A 5,967-nucleotide genomic window follows, 5' to 3' on the forward strand; every position below is an offset into this window, starting at 1 on the left:
CAGTTTTATGCCACTGTGATGTGAGAAGATGCTTGATATGATTTCTATCTTCTTGAATTTGAAGAGAATTTGCCTGTGACCCAATATATTGTCCATCTTTGAAAATGACCCATGTGCACTTGAGAAGAATGTATATTCTGTGGCTTTGGGGAGACAAGAAGAAGAAATAAAAGGCATCCAAATTGGAAAAGAAGTAAAGCTATTCTTATTCGCAGATGACATGATATTGTACATAAAAAACCTTAAAGACGCCATCAAGAAACTATTAGACTTAATAAATGAATTCGGCAATGTAGGAGGATATAAAATTAACGCCAAGAAATCTATGGCATTTCTATACACCAATAGTGAACTTACAGAAAGAGAGACTAAAAAAGCAATCCCATTTACCATCGTACCAAAAAAATTAAGATACCTAGGAATAAACTTAACTAAGGAGGTAAAAGGCCTATACATGGAAAACTACAGGACACTGAAAAAAGAGATAGAGGAAGACGTAAACAGATGGAAGAACATACTGTGTTCATGGATTGGTAGAATCAACATCATTAAAATGTACATACTACCCAAAGCAATCTATAGATTCAATGCACTCCTCATTAAAATACCAATGGCATATTTCACAGACCTAGAAAGAACTCTCCAAAAATTCATCTGGAATAAAAAAAGACCCCGAATATCCACAGCAATCCTGAGAAAGGAGAAGAAAGTAAGTGGGATCTCAGTACCAACTATCAAGCTGTATTACAAAGCCCCTATTCTCAAAACAGCCTGGTACTGGCACAAGAACAGACATATAGACCAATGGAATAGAATAGAGAACCCAGAAATCAACCCAAATCACTATGCTCAATTAATATTTGACAAAGGAGGCATGAACATACAATGGAGTCAAGACAGTCTCTTCAATAAATGGTGTTGGGAAAATTGGACAGATACATGCAAAAAAATGAAACTAGATCACAAACTTACACCATACACAAAAATAAACTCAAAGTGGATAAAGGACTTAAACATAAGATGGGAAACCATAAAAATACTAGAGGAATCCACAGGTAGCGAAATCTCAGAAATATGCCAAAGCAATTTCTTCACCGATACTGCTCCTAGGGCAATGGAAGCAAAAGAGAAAATAAACAAATGAGACTTCATCAAAATAAAAAGCTTTTGCACAGCAAAAGAAACATCAACAAAACAACAAGAAAGCACTGTGTGGGAGCACATATTTGCAAATGTTATCACTGATAAAGGTTTAATCTCCAACATCTACAGGGAACTCATACAACTTAATAAAAGGAAGATAAATGATCCAATAAAAAATGGGCAATGGACCTAAATAGAATCTTTTCAAAAGAAGACAGAAGGAAGGCCAAAAGGCATATGAAAACATGCTCAAAAGTCACTAATCATCAGAGAGATGCAAATCAAAACGACTATGCGGTACCATCTCACACCTGTCAGAATGGCAATCATCAACAAATCAACAAACGACAAGTGCTGGCGAGGATGCGGAGAACAGTATGGAGCTTCCTCAAAAAAACTAAAAATAGAACTCCCATTTGACCTAGTAATCCCACTTCCAGGAATATATCCCAAGAAACTAGAAACACCAATCAGAAAGGAGATATGCACCCCTATGTTCATAGCAGCACAATTCACCAAAGCTAAGGTTTGGGAACAGCCTAAATGCCCATCAGCAGATGAGTGGATTATAAAACAGTGGTACATCTACACAATGGAATACTAAGCTGCTATAAAAAAGAAGGAATTCTTACCATTTGCAGCAGCATGGATGGACCTGGAGATCACTATGTTAAGTGAAATAAGCCAGGCAATGAAAGAAAAATACCACATGATCTCACTCATTTATGGAAAATAAAGAACATTATAACCTGATGAACAAAAAGATAGATACAGAGGCAGTAAAGCATGGAACAGACTGTCAAATTACAGCGTGAAGGCTGAGGAGTGTTGGGGAGGGGTGAAAGAGATCAACCAAAGGACTTGTATGCATGCATATAAGCACAACCAATGGACACAAGACACTGGGGTGGGTGGGATGAGGGCATGCGACAGGGGTAGGGAGGCTGGGGGAAGGTCAATGGGGGGGAAAAGGAGATATAAAGAAAGTAGGAGGTTAATACCAGCACCCAAGAATTTTCCATGTCCTTTAGACAAGGAACTATATAGTACTACCCACTCATCCAAGAAGAATATTAAATACTTTCACTATTATCCAACAAGTTTCTGGAAGAACCAAAGTAAGCAGTTTTCACATTAACTTTTCTCAGATAGGATGGGATTAGCTTGAAATTTTTATGATAGTATTACATCCATTAGTGAAGTCAATTGTTTCTACATTACCGAAAATGCTAATGGAATAATTTTTAATGGGATAAATTTTAAACTTTATTTCCATGAAGACCATTGTAAAACATTGGGACCATTGAAAACAACAACCTAAAAATATTAACACCCTTTGATTTTAAACCTAAAATTTGATCATGGTGATTTAAAAAAAATGTTTTCATTGATTTTAGAGAGAGAGAGGAAGGGAGTGGGATAGAGAAACAGAAACATCAATGGGCTGCCTCCTACATGACCCCTACTGGGGATCAAGTCCACAACCTGGAGATGTGAACTGGTGACTTCCTGGTTCATGGGTCTATGCTTAACCACTGAGCAATACTGGCCAGACTGATCAAGGTGAATTTTAACCTCTTATTCAAGAGTTTACAGTAATAATCTGAAAATAAAATTAAGAAGAGTTCCACTTATGATAGCATAAAAAATAAAATGCTTAGGAATAAATTTAATAAAAGAGGTGTAAAACTTGTACTCTGTAAAGTACAAAAAATTGTACAAAGAAATTAAAAAATACCTAAATAAATGAAAAGACATTCCACTTTCATGGAGCAGAAGGTTTAATATGGTAATAATATTTAAGATGGCAGTACTCCCCAACCAATCTACAAATTCAATGTAATCCTTGCCAAATGTCCAACTGCCTTGTTTGTAGAAATAGCAAAGCCCATTCTCAAATTCATATGGAATGACAATGGGTCCCAAATAGCCAAAACAATACTGTAAAAAGAAGAAAGTTGGAAGACTCACACTTCCCAGTATCAAAACTTGCTACAAAGCTACTGTTAGGTCTGTACCAAAAGGAGCTAGGACAAGAGACTCTGTGAGAGTTTAAGACATTTTATTGCATTCTCTCACAGCGGGCTGAGACCATTGTGTCAGTGTCAGCCCCAAGGGTTTAGTTAGGTTCTCTTATATAAGGTAAAAGTATGCCATATAGGGTCAAGGTGTGGGTGTGCAAGTTGGTCAAGTGGGGGGGAGGGCACAAGTTGGTCAGGTGGAAGGGGGTTCATCTCATCTTGAGTCAGCAGGCACCATCTGCCTGCCCCAAACTAAGAGAAAATGCTTATAACACTACATATTTCAGAAAACATGTCCAAGCAGGAGAGATGTCCACCAGAAAAAATGTTTGTAGCAACATTATTCATAATAGCCAAAAAGTGGGGGGGAAAACCACTAAATGTCATTTGACTGATGAATGGATAAATAAAATGTGGTATGTTCATACAATGGAATATTTTTTTCAATGAAAAGGAATGAAGTACTGATACATGGTATAATATAGATTAACCTGAAAACATGCTAAGTGAAAGAAACCAGTTGTGGGCAGCACACTCAGAGGTCCCAGATCTGTCTCTTGCTTCAACAGTGTTTGGATGGAACAGACCCAGGGACGCTCGTTCTTCCAGCCTCTGGTCACTCTCCTGCATCTCATCCTGTCACCACCTTCAGAACCACCTCTGGGACCAGTCAACACACCGGGTTTTCTTCTACCTTAACTCCTCATTGCTGAACAACCATGAGCTCCCAAATTCGTCAGAATTATTCCACCGAGGTGAAGGCTGCAGTCAATCGCCTGGCCAACCTGCATCTGCGGGCCTCCTCCACCTACCTCTCTTGGGGCTACTATTTCGACCACGACTATGTGGCTCTGGAGGGTGTGGGCCACTTCTTCTGCAAGTTTGCGGAAAAGAAGCACGAGGGTGCGGGGCATTTCTTAAAGTTGCAAAACAAGTGAGGCGGCCGCATTCTCTTCCAGGACATGCAGAAACCTTCCCAGGATGACTGGGCCAAAACTCAGGACACCATGGAAGCCACCCTGGCCTTGGAGAAGAGCCTGAACCAGGCCCTTTTGGAGCTGCATGCCCTGGCTTCTACCTGTGCAGACCCTCATGTCTGCGACTTCCTGGAGAACCGCTTCCTGGATGAGGAGGTGAAACTGATCAAGAAGATGGGCGACCACCTGACTAACATCCACAGGCTGGCCGGCCCCCAGGCTGGGCTTGGTGAGTATCTCTTCAAAAGGCTCACCCTCAAGCACAACTAGGAGCCTTTGGAGCCCAGAAACCTTTCAGAGCCTGCCCCCTCCCCCCCCCCCGCATCCTTGTGTCTCTGGCTTTTACCTGAGCCTCTTCCCGAAACTACTAGCCATTCTTTTAACCATCCTGGAGCCCTCTCCCATGCATTGGACCAAATGAAACAATAAAGCTTTTTGCAGACAAAAAGAAAAAGAAAGAAAGATGCCGAAACTGGTTTGGCTCAGTGGATAGAGCGTCGGTCTGCGGACTGAAAGGTCCCAGGTTCGATTCCGGTCAAGGGCACGTACATTGGTTGCGGGCACATCCCCGGTAGGGGGTGTGCAGGAGGCAGCTGGTCGATGTTTCTCTCACATCGATGTTTCTAGCTCTCTATCCCTCTCCCTTCCTCTCTGTAAAAAATCAATAAAATATATTTAAAAAAAAATAAAAAAGAAAGAAAGAAAGAAACCAGTTGTGAAAAACATATTTATGGTTCCATTTGCATGAAATATCCAAAATAAGCTAATCTATAGAAACAGAATGTAGGTGTTTGCCTCACACTGGGGGTTTGGGAGGAAATGGGGAGTGTCTGCTAAATGGCTACCAACTTTCCTTTTGGGGTGATGAAAATGTTCTAAAACTGACTGTGGTGATGGTTTCTTAATTCTGTGAATATTAAATTAAAGATAAATACCATTGAACTGTACACTTTAAGTGGGTGAATTGTCTGGTATGAGAGTTATCCTATATAATAAAAGGCTAATATGCAAATTGACCAGTCACTATGATGTGCATTGACCACCAGGGGGCAGACGCTCAATGCAGGAGCTGCCCCCTGGTGGTCAGTGCATTTCCATTGGTGGTCAGTGCGCTCCCATAGGGGGAGTGTCGCTTAGCCAGAAGTCGGGCTCAAGGCTGGTGAGCACACCGGCAGTGGCAGGAGCCTCTCCTGCCTTTGCGGCAGTGCTAAGGATGTCCTATTGATGGCTTAGGCCCACTTCCCGTGTGGGACATCCCCTGAGGGCTCTTGGACTGTGAGAGGGCTCAGGCTGGGCTGAGAGAACCCTCCCCGAGTGCACGAATTTTGTGCACCAGGCCTCTAGTATCTAAATAAAGCTGTTATAATGTGATGGTGTTCTTCCACATTTACACAAATAGCAGACTTATTTACTTCACAAACATTGTATCTACTATATGCCATATGCTGTGCTAAGTTCTTTTGGAGCCAAAACACTACACTTAGTCAAATTTGTCTCAAAGAGCTTTCATTACAGTACCTGTGCATCAATGACTACAATACATGAAAGAAAGTGAGAACTGAACCCAAAGAGGTACCAAAGGTTATGATGAGTATAAGATCTATTCTAAATGGGGGGTGCCATTCGGGGTGCTGAAGAGTACTGAGATTTTGACAGGTATAGTTCAGTGAGAAAGGCATTCTAGCTGTGTGTGGTGGGGTGAGGGCAGGATCCAGTAGCAATGCACAGCAGAAACAATGGAAGTGAAAAGCATTGATTGCATTTAGGAAATGTCAATTACTTGAGTTAGCCTGAAGGTAAAAACTTGGGGATAGTTACCCCCTAAA

General features: G+C 41.1%; 1 pseudogene; it reads left to right on the plus strand.

Annotated features, from left to right (window-relative positions):
* The first annotated feature begins 3,883 nt into the window (after positions 1 to 3,883).
* LOC114228903 (ferritin light chain-like) lies at positions 3,884 to 4,411 on the plus strand (annotated as a pseudogene).
* The last annotated feature ends 1,556 nt before the right edge of the window (positions 4,412 to 5,967 follow it).

This window comes from Eptesicus fuscus, chromosome 1, assembly GCF_027574615.1.
Source record: "Eptesicus fuscus isolate TK198812 chromosome 1, DD_ASM_mEF_20220401, whole genome shotgun sequence".
NCBI classification, from domain to species: domain Eukaryota; kingdom Metazoa; phylum Chordata; class Mammalia; order Chiroptera; family Vespertilionidae; genus Eptesicus; species Eptesicus fuscus.